Raw genomic sequence first — 11722 nt, forward strand, 5'->3', positions numbered from 1 at the left:
GCTGCAAGAGTAAGGACGCGAGACCGAGGACTGAGAATAAAAAAAAAAATCAAGGACGAGAGCAGAGGAAATGTTAAGTGTAAAAGGAGTGTTTGTGGTGTGCATAGGTTAGGTGTGCTCATGATTGGAGGAGAGGAAGGTGTGAAGTAAGGGAGTCAGTTGATCAGAGGGTAGAAGGATGTGCTGAGATGGTATGGTTACATCGAGAGAATGGATGTGGGTAGGACTGTGAAGAGAGAGAGAGAGAGAGAGAGAGAGAGAGAGAGAGAGAGTGTGTGTGTGTGTGTGTGTGTGTGTGTGTGTGTGTGTGTGTGTGTGTGTGTGTGGATTGTTCAGCCAAGAATTTCGAAGACTTGAATGCTGAGATGAATGGGTGTTAAGCTTAGATATTTTCATGGTAATTCTCCTACATTCCTATTTTCCTATTCTATATCCCTCTCACCCAGTACATAAGTGGGACAGAGGACTTTGCTATCCTTGTCTTATTCTGATAGTTTAGTCTCACGCTTGTTAGAACTGCCTAGCAAGGATCAGGTGGCGTTCTTCTGTTATTCTCTCTTCCATTGTTCTCCTAATGTTCTTTATTTTCTTATGTTTGTCTTATGTTGTTATGATAAAGACACGGTACTTCCAGAATGATAGGGGCTTATGGACGGGGCGTTGAAGTGGGAAATATGTGGAGAGAAGTGGTGGTGATAAGATGGGAGGGGAGGGAAGGGGTAGGATAGGAGGGGTGCGTGGCGAAGGGCTGGTGGGAAGGGTAGAGGGAGGGACGCGTGGAAGGGGTGCGTGGGTTTGATAGAGGGGAGGGGTGCGTGGGGATAGAGGAGTGCGTGGAGTGCGGGGGGAGGGGAAGGGGAGGGTAGTGGGAGTAGAGGGTTGTGTGGAGGAGGTGGAGAAGGTAGAACAGAGGTAGGGGTGCGTGGAGGAAGGAGGGGGGAGGAAGGTGGGTAGGATAAAACAAGGGAGTTGGGAAGTGCTGAATAGAGAGAGGGATTTGTAGAGAGAGGGAGAGGGGTAAGAAGAAGAGAGGGGGAAGGGAGAAGATAGAAGGAGGGATGCGTGGAGTGCGTTGTGTGTGTGGGAGGGGGGGAGTCTAGAGGGAGGGTCGGGGTGCGTGGAGTGTGTTAATTATCAGCCACATTAGCCGAGCTGGACGCGAGCCGAAGATGCCGACATACCTGAGGCCACACACACCGACCCGCGGGGGGCTGTCGGCCGCTCGGTGGGGGGGCGCCGCACCCCCTATTCCCCACCCCAACTCTTCTCAAGGTTTCACCCTCCCTCCCAGCTTCACCCTTGCCTATCTTAATCCTGCCTCACCCTTTCTTAGACTTAATCCTTCCTAAACTTGACTTAATCCTGCTTCACCCTTGCCTGATCGTTACGTAATCCTGTATCACCTTTGCCTAAAATGTGCCTTATCACCCTCACTCTAAGCTTAACATGTCCCACCATCACCCTACTTCACCCCTCACCCTGCCTCACCCCTCACCCTGCCTAACGCCTCATCGTGCGTTATCCCTCACCCTGCCTTACCCCACACTCTACTTCACCCTTCACCTTGCCTCATCCCTCACCCTGCCTCACCCCACACCTTTCCTCATCCCTCACCTTCTGTCATCCTCACCCTTCCCTCACCCTGCCCCATCCTTCACCCTGCTTCATCCTTCACCCTGCATCATCCTTCACCCTGCATCATCCTTCACCCTGCATTATCCTTCACCCTTCCTCATCCTTCACCCTTCCTCATCCTTCACCCTTCCTCATCCTTCACCCTGCCTCATCCTTCACCCTTCCTCATCCTCCACCCTACCTCACCCTTCACCCTGCCTCATCCTTCACCCTTCCTCATCCTCCACCCTGCCTCACCCTTCACCCTGCCTCATCCTTCACCCTTCCTCATCCTCCACCCTGCCTCACCCTTCACCCTGCCTCATCCTTCACCCTTCCTCATCCTCCACCCTGCCTCACCCTTCACCCTGCCTCATCCTTCACCCTTCCTCATCCTCCACCCTGCCTCACCCTTCACCCTGCCTCATCCTTCACCCTTCCTCATCCTCCACCCTGCCTCACCCTTCACCCTGCCTCATCCTTCACCCTTCCTCATCCTCCACCCTGCCTCACCCTTCACCCTGCCTCATCCTTCACCCTTCCTCATCCTCCACCCTGCCTCACCCTTCACTCAGTCTCACCTTCGTCACACCATATGAAGGGGCTTACGTCACTATCTCTCTCTCTCTCTAACTTCTGATCTTCCACATGTTTTCACTTAATCATCTTTGTGATGATAAAGTCAGTGATAGTGAACCGCAAGTGAGAGAGAGAGAGAGAGAGAGAGAGAGCGCGTGTGTGTGTGTGTGTGTGTGTGTGTGTGTGTGTGTGTGTGTGTAAAACCAGCCAGACATACAGAACTCCACCACTTTCCTCGATGTGTGTGTGTGTGTGTGTGTGTGTGTGTGTGTGTGTGTGTGTGTGTGTGTGTGTGTGTGTGTGTGTGTAAAACCAGCCAGACATACAGAGAACTTCACCACTTCTCGGTGTGTGTGTGTGTGTGTGTGTGTGTGTGTGTGTGTGTGTGTGTGTAAAACCAGCCAGACATACAGAACTCCACCACTTTCCTCGATGTGTGTGTGTGTGTGTGTGTGTGTGTGTGTGTGTGTGTGTGTGTGTGTGTGTGTGTGTCTGTGTCTGTGTGTGTTTCTGTAAAACCAGCCAGACATACAGAGAACTTCACCACTTCTCGGTGTGTGTGTGTGTGTGTGTGTGTGTGTGTGTGTGTGTGTGTGTGTTAAACCAGCCAAGCCATCACTCAACAAAACACCAAATTACCTTAATCACATCACCTGCTCCTCCAATCCCTGCCAAACGCATGTCACCCGCAGTCCTTTGTAAGCAGACTGTAATTACGCTGCTTACAAATTACACCTCCACCTGTGCTAATCACTCCTCACCTGCTCATTAACCCACACCACCTGTAATTACTTTAAGGTGTCATCTAATTAGGGGTGCTTTTGTGGAGGTGTGAGGTAGAGACAGGGAGATTAAGACTAATAGATAGATAGATAGAAAGGGAGATTAAGACTGATAGATAGATAGGTATAAAGCGGAATTATGATACAGGAAAAAACCTATGAAGTATACCGATAGAAAACATACTGAAAAACTGAGACTGATGAACAGAGAGAGATTTTGAGTGATAGGTATTAGAAGAGGTAGAGAAAAAACGTGAATAAACAGCAAAAGAGAATGCGATGAGATAAATGACAAACAGACAGAATAAAAACGTCAGATGACATAAAAAAAATGGAAAAGGACGTCCACGGGCTGAAGAGGTTAAAAAATGGGTTAACATGGACTGATATAGATGTAGATTGATAATAATAATAATAATAATAATAATAATAATGCAAGAATCTAACGCAAAACAGATCATTGGACTGATGTGGCTAAAACTGTCTTTGTAAAATAAATAAATTAATAAGAAAAGGTCCACGAAAGCAAAAATTCCGTATGATTTTTTTTTTTTTTTTGAGTCTGGGAAAGATTTATGGCATGTAGAAATAATGCTTTGACTAAATTGACGGTGAGTGTGATGTTTATTGCGTGTAATCAGAATGCGACCAAAAAAAAAAAATGAAAAAATGAAAAAAAATATATATATATCGTTTTCATTTTGACTCGAGGATATACGAGTTTGAAAAATTCCAGCGTCCTTGTAATCAGAATTTTTTTTTTTATATCATGAAAGTTTATTTCCTGGTCATTTGAGTTATTGCTAAAGCTTTATTGTTTTTATTGTAGTGGAAGCTCTCTCTCTCTCTCTCTCTCTCTCTCTCTCTCTCTCTCTCTCTCTCTCTCTCTCTCTCTCTCTCTCTCTCTCTCTCTCTGATATGGTTTTATGTGTGTATTTCCAGACGATTTTATTCAGCTTAGAGATTTTTGAGTGAGTTAGATTTACCCTTCAACCCCTTCAGTACGAGTTCTTTTGAGTAAAATGGTGTGGCATTAACAAGCCTAAACAGAATCAATGCCTCCTCTAAGAGTTTAATGTGTTTTTATTTTATTACACCTGTTGATTAAAGGGCGAACCAGCCAGGTGTTGGGATAAAGGTAAAGGTAGGGGGTGGATGTCTAGAGGTGCATATCCATTGTGCTCAACCCATCTGGTTATTGAGGTTAATTTTTCTTTAGTGCCCTTACGTATTTTTTTCTTCCTTTGCTGTGCCTAAGGATAATATTTTCGTGGCTTTTTACTGTGCTGCATAGTGATCCTTCTTACTTTTTCCTGTCAGTCACGGATGAGGGATTGCTGTGTGTGTGTGTGTGTGTGTGTGTGTGTGTGTGTGTGTGTGTGTGTGTGTGTGTGTGTGTGTGTGTATGTGTGTGTGTGTGTGTGTGTGTGTATGTGTGTGTGTGTGTGTGTGTTTGCATTGCTGTCCTTACCTGTAACGAGGACTGTATATCTTGGCCAGAGCATACTTCGTTATACGTGCCTAGTACGTTGTGTTAGGTGGCTGTATTGTGTTCCCCTCACCTTAATTTGCACGTCCTCTTGTGGTGTCATATGAGCATTCAGTGTTTAGTGTGGCCTAATATTCACATTGCATGTTGGAAGTTCCCGTCTTTATCACAAAAACCTTCAAAATAATCAACAGGTGTGCAGGTGTTTCCATTCCATATTATTATCTCATTCCCACCCTCCATCTCCCCACTTTCTTCCTCACCTCCCTCTGTCTTTCCTCACTCCTCTTTCTCTCCCTCTGTATCTTGTGCTTTCCGTTTACCTGTCCTCTTCCCCCCTCTTTGTCACCTCTTTCCTTCGTTCCTCTCGCCCTCTTCCCTCCTTCCTCTTCCTTCATCTCATCCACTTTCTTCCTTTATCTCTCCTTACATAATGCCTTTCTTGTCCCATTTTACTTCCTTTCTTCCTCTGTCAACTACCTCATCCTTCCATCCCTCACTTCCTTCCTTCGTTCCTTTATCCATCTTTCTTCCTTTCCTCCCTCCCTTTCCTTCTCTCTCTCTCTCTCTCTCTCTCTCTCTCTCTCTCTCTCTCTCTCTCTCTCTCTCTCTCTCTCTCTCTCTCTCTCTCTCTCTCTCTCTCTCTCTCTATCCCTCGTCCTTCCTCCTCCATCCGTCTCTCTTCTTTCCCTTCCCTTTTCCTTTCCTCCTCTCATCCTCCATCCCTCTTTTCCCTTTATCTTTCCCTATCCTTCTTCCTTCTTTTCTACCTTGTCATTACCATATAGTCCCAATACCACCCCCTTCCCTCCATCCCTGTGCAACTTTCCCCTCTCAATCCCCCCTCCCCCCTCTCCACTTTGTAACCCTCCCCTTTCCCTCTCCCTCTCCCCTCTCCACTTTGTACCCCTCCCATATCCTTCTCCCTCTCCCCTCTCCACTTTGTACCCCTCCCCTCTTCCTCTCCCCCCTCTCCTTCATCCCCTTTCTACTCCCTTCTTTCTACCCCTCCTCTCCCACCTCCCCCCTTTGTACTCCTCCTCTCCCCTCCCCCTTTGTACTCCTCCTCCTTTCCCCCTCACCTCTTCTGTATTCCTTCTCTCTCCCCTTTCTCCTTCCCTCTCCCTTTCACCCCCTTTCTACCCCTCCCCCTCCCATCCCCAGCACCCCAGGCCTCGTAAATTCGGCGCTATTTGCAACTCGGCCCAACAGAGAGCGGCATCAATAACAGCGGGTGGCAGCTTGCGATCTCGGCACCGTGGATAACTCGGCTCCAGGGTTGTTCGGGGCGTGGATATTTCGGCTCTTAGATTTTTTTTTTTTTTGGGGGGGGGGGATTTTTATTTTTCCGACCAATTGATATTTTGAGATTTTTGGATCCACGATGTATTTTTTTTCCGACTTCTCCATATCAGTGTTTTATTTGTTTTTGTTTGTTTGTTTGTTTGTTTTCGACTTCAGGATGTCTTTGCTTCTTGGAGGGATCGTTGGCTGGATACTTCGGGTCTGGGATATCTGGACACACACACACACACACACACACACACACACACACACACACACACACACACACACACACACACACACCACCTGTTGAAGACTGAATATGTATTTTCTTGGTTGGCTGAGTTGAACGAAAATCCGAAAAAATCACGAGAGCCAAAACACCCAACCTCTTTCTCTCTCTTTCTCACACACACACACACACACACACACACACACACACATTTTAAAGACAGTTGATAAAGCATAGTACTGTACATTGAATTACATAATTCATCATCATCGTCATCATCATCATCATCATCTTCATCATCATCATCATCATCATCATCATCATCATCATCATCATCATCGTTATCATTTTCCTCCTTCTCCTCCTCCTCATCATCAACGTTGTCATTTTCCTCATCATCATCACCACGCATCATCCTCATTACCATTATAGTAATCATCGTCATCATCATCATCTTCATCGTTATCATTTTCCTCCTCCTCCTCCTCCTCCTCATCATCATCATCAACGTTATCATTTTCCTCATCATCACCACGCATCATCCTCATTACCATTATAGTAATCATCATCATCATCATCATTATCATCATCATCATTTCCACTTTATATTATTGGTTGTTAGTCTGCTGCAATCCAGTCCATTACTATTTCATTTCTCCATCTTGTCTCTTCTAACCTCTTCCTCTCACTCCATCTCTTCCTCTCACTTCGTCTCCTGTTTTTCACGCCATCTCCTCCTGTCACTCATCTTTTTTCTCATTCATCTCTTCCTCTCATTCCATCTCTTTCTCTCACTTCGTCTCCTGTTTCTCACACCATCTCTTCCTGTCTCTCATCTTTTCTCTCTTCTCTCATTCATATCTTCCTCTCACTTCATCTCTTTCTCTCATTCCATCTTTTACTCCCTCTCTTTCTGTCACGCCACCTCCTCTTTTTCACTCTCATCTCTCTCTCATCTTTCTCCCACTCCGTCTCTCGCCCTCTCTCTCCACCTCTCCCTTTTAGTCTTCCATCTAAGTTTGCCACACTGTTATCCTAGCTGTCTTTTGTTCACTGTCCACCTCATTCCCTCACTCCATCTCTGGGTTGCCATTCTGTTACTCTTGTTCCCCATCGTGTTCTGTTACTTCCCTCTTCCTCCTCCTTCTCCTTCCACTCTTCCCTCCTTCCTTCCCCTTCCTTCCTCCTTCCTCACATCTCCCTCCCCCTCCCTCACTCCCTCGTCTCCATTCTCCTTCATCTCCCTCTCTACCACGCATATCATTTTCCCCCTTTACCTCTTCCCATATCTCCTCCCCCTCCCTTTTATCTCCCCCTCCTCCCCCTCCCTTTTATCTATCCCCTCCTCCCCCTCCCTTTTATCTCCCCCTTCTCTCCCTCTCTTTTACCTCTCCCTCCTCCCCCTCCCTTTTATCTCCCCCTCCTCCCTCTCCCTTTCATCTCTCCCTTCTCCCAGTTCCTCTTATATCCCCCTCCCCCTTTTATCTCCCCCTTTCTCCCCCTCCCTTTTATCTCCCCCTCCTCCCCCTCCCTTTTATCTCCCCCTCCCCCCTCCCTTCTTTCCCCCCCCCGATGGCAGTTGGCGGGGGGGGGGGCGCGAATGATCTGATGATTGGATTGGTTCGCGGGCAGATTGGCGCCGGAAGTGGAGGCAGCCGCCATATTGCCCCGCGTTTCCGGTGTGAGTCTGCGCTCTCTCTCTCTCTCTCTCTCTCTCTCTCTCTCTCTCTCTCTCTCTCTCTCTCACACACACACACACACACACACACACACACACACACACACACACACACACACACACATCGTAAATCCCTCCTGCAGCATCTTCAGGAGACTTTATGTGGCCAGGGGGGAGGAGGGAGACGGAAGGGGGAGGGGGAGGGGCATCCGGAAGGGGGAGGGGAGGGGAGGGGAGGGAGGGGAAGGGGTGAGAGACTTTCCCTCAACCCTCCATTTCACCGTTTTCCTCTCTTTTCTTCCTCCTTTTTACCCTTTTCTTCTGTTATATCCCCTTCATTGTAGTTGCTCTTAACACCTGTCTTCTTGTCTCCTATTTTGATTTTTTACTTCTCCAATTATTTCCTCTCTTATTTTTTTTTTTCACTTTTTGCTTATTCATTTTTTTGCATAATTTTTTTCTTCCCATTCCTTCTCATTTTTCTCCTATTTTCAGATTCTGTTTTCCTATTTTTCTGCTCTAGTCCTTATTTTTTTTTCTTATTTTTGGTTGTCCTTCCTTTTCTCCTTTTTTTGGCTTTGTATTTCGTTATAATATATATTCTGTGTCATCTCCCGTCTCATTTATTCTTTTCTTTCATTTTCGATTTCATTTCTTTTCGTTATCTTTTCTGTTTCTCTTCTCTCTCTCTCTCTCTCTCTCTCTCTCTCTCTCTCTCTCTCTCTCTCTCTCTCTCTCTCTTTAGCATATTTTTTGTACCTCTGTTTTCTCGCTTTCTAGTCTGTCATTTCACTGCATTCTCTGTCTCTATCTCCCTTTTTCTCCTTGTCTGGTTAAATACCAGTACACCAGCCCTATATGAGACAGCCCTGGCAAGTATTCAATATGGATGGTGGGTGTTAGCGCCGAAGCGGTGACATGTGGAGATGTAGGAGGATTACTGGGCCCCAAGGAGGACTACTGGAACTTGGGATTAGGCTCTGAAGCCTTTGCCCAAAGTCGGACACGTAAAAAAAGTTATCTTTTCATGATTCTTCTCATTTCTTCTGTGTGTGTGTGTGTGTGTGTGTGTGTGTGTGTGTGTGTGTGTGTGTGTGTGTGTGTGTGTGTGTGTGTGTGTGTGTGTGTGTGTGTGTGTGTGTGTGGATCTCTAAGTCACTGGTATGGAACGACAGGGGGGGCAAACATTAGCCTCTGCATGCATATGATAGGACATGCTGCCTTCATCCACTATCAGTGTTTACTACGGCTATATTGTACCTTAATTCATATCAGTCACTCCTGTCACCTCACCTCAGCACATTGAATTACATCTCATACTTGTCAGTTCCACACCAGCTCAGCACACATCATATATTGCATCAGTCATTACTCACATCTCACCTTAACGCAGACTATCACATATTTCACCTCAGTCATTCCACACATCGCTGCACTTCACATTGAATTACATCTCAGACTTGTCAGTTCCACACCAGCTCAGCACACATCATATATCGCATCAGTCATTCCTCACTTCTTAACGGAAGCTGTCACATATTTCACCTCAGTCATACCACACATCGCTGCACTTCATCTCACCCGAACACAGTATGACACCTCAGTCAATTCACACCTCACCTCACGCCACCTCAGCACAATCCTCATCACCTCAGTCATTCTACAACCCACCTCCCGTCAGTACAATCACCTCAGTCATTTCACAACCCACCTCCCCTCAACTATCTCACCTGCTATTACCTTAATCATTCCACATCTCACCACCCTTCCTCCGGAGCTACAAGGCGAGTGAAATATTCAGCGCAGGACACCATTAACATGCCAATTACTCATTCCCCCATCGTCTGTAACTGCAACTCAAAGGGAAAGGCACGAAGACTTCTGAAACGCATCCCAGAAACAATCCACCAACATACACACACAAACCAGGATCAAAGTAGTAGTTTATTTACTGATCTCCTAAATTATCGCTCACGTAACAAGCTAACTGACGTCCACATCATCCATAATCGGGCTTAAATCATATGAAAAAGAAACACGAAAGAAAAAAAAACACGTGATAATATCCCTTGTATTTTATCCCATCAGTAGCGGGACCTGGCAACTCGTGTGGTGTTGCCAGATGGCGGGTTTGTATATTTTCCGCGGTCATGCAATACCATCGTTAACGTGAAGCCAAGATGGTGTAATCAAATTCGGACCAATGGGAATTAGGAGCGAAGAGTCGTTTGCATGAAGATATTTCACGATTCACGGCCTTTCATTACGTCGTTTGGCCTTCAAGGGGAAAAAAGGAGAGAGATAAAAGAAGGGGAGAGGAGGAAAAAAAAGTAAAAGAAATGAGAGAGGAAGGGAAATCGAAGGAGAAGGATTAAGGTTTTTTGTTCTGAAGAAAGACGTTGTGGAAAGATGGAGTGTGGTGGTGGATTGCTGTGTGGTAGTATGTGGTTGACGGGGTGGTTATGGTAATGGTGGTGGTTAGTGGTAGTGATGAGGGAATGGTTATGATGATGGTGGTAGCTTGAGGCAGTGGTAGTTAGCAGTAAAGGTATGAGAGTAATTATAGCGATGGTGGTAGATTGTGGTAGTTTGTGGTGGTGATTATACTGATGGTGGTAGTTACTGATGGTGAGGGAATTATTGTGCTGGTGGTGGTAGTTAGGGTGATAGCAGTAAAGGTATGAGGTTGTAGTTGCACTGATGGTTGTAGTTATAATTAATTTTGAGGGACAGATTGTAGTAATAGTAGACGGTGGTTGGTTGTGATAGTTACTAGTATATCGATGGAGTTGTAAGTGGTAGCGATGATGGAATATTGATACGAGTAATTGTAGTTTTAGGTAGAGATGGATAGTAAAGAACCTATTCCATGAGACTAAGGCAGCCAACTCATCCCACCATCGCTAATCTGCAAAAATTAATTGCTGCCCAACGTGAGGCTCGAACCCACGACCCAGAGAGAGAGAGAGAGAGAGAGAGAGAGAGAGAAGGAGCACTGCAATAGTCTCTCTTGTTACGCTGCCATGATTTCTTAACGCAATCAGTCAGTCCATCCAGAGCGCAATACCCGCGTCCTATAGTTGGTCTGAGAATAGAACATTTACCTTTGTCTTATGTTTGAGTCTACCTTGTGTCTGCTACGATCTTTTTATTATAATCGCCCTTGCCTTGTGATCTTGACCTTTGACCTGCTGTTCCCAAAATCGAAACTCATCATTCTTGGCTGACCCCCAACCCTACCCAAGTTCAATCCAGACTGAACCAAGAGTGTTAGCTATAGGGTTGACTTTATGACCTGGCCTTGTGACCTTGACCTTCACTGATTATTCTCAAAATTTTGTCACATCATCCTTGGCTTACCCACAACATTTTCACCAAGTCTGATCTACAGTGAACCAGAATCAAACACACGCTGAGCAAAAGGATTCCCCCGTCGCGCCTTCGCTCATCAGGTGTAAAAAAGTCTGTGCTCTCTCTCTCTCTCTCTCTCTCTCTCTCTCTCTCTCTCTCTCTCTCTCTCTCTCTCTCTCTAATACGCACCACTTCCTCTACAACTGTGTTCTTTATGACCAAACTCATCATCTCAACTCAAGTGAACAAGTGCTGAGGGGGATGTTGAGAGAGAGAGAGAGAGAGAGAGAGAGAGAGAGAGAGAGAGAGAGAGAGAGAGAGAGGAACGAAAGGGAGAGAAGGAGGGAGTCAAAAAGAGAGGCGAGAGATAAGAAAGGGGATCGAGAGAGAGAGAGAGAGAGAGAGAGAGAGAACCAACTGGCACTAATCTGTGTGGAATGTAAGTGTGTCAAGACTGAGAATAGATAAAAGACTGTCTACCACCTGCAGGAGGGAGGGAGAGAAGGAGGGAGGGAAGGAAGGATTAGAAAGGAGGAGGGAAGTAAGGAGGAAGGAAGGAAAGGAGGAGGTAAGGAAGAAGGAAGGAAAGAAGGAAAGAAGAAAGAAGGCAAGGAGGGCAGTAAGGAAGGAAAGGAGGAAAGTAAGGAAGAAGGAAGAAAGTAAGGAGGAAGGAAAGGCATGATAATGACCACAAGGAAGGTGGATAAAGGAGA

Source organism: Coenobita brevimanus, chromosome 112 (assembly GCF_032717465.1).
Source record: "Coenobita brevimanus isolate Jiangsu-jjx chromosome 112, ASM3271746v2, whole genome shotgun sequence".
NCBI classification, from domain to species: Eukaryota; Metazoa; Arthropoda; class Malacostraca; order Decapoda; family Coenobitidae; genus Coenobita; species Coenobita brevimanus.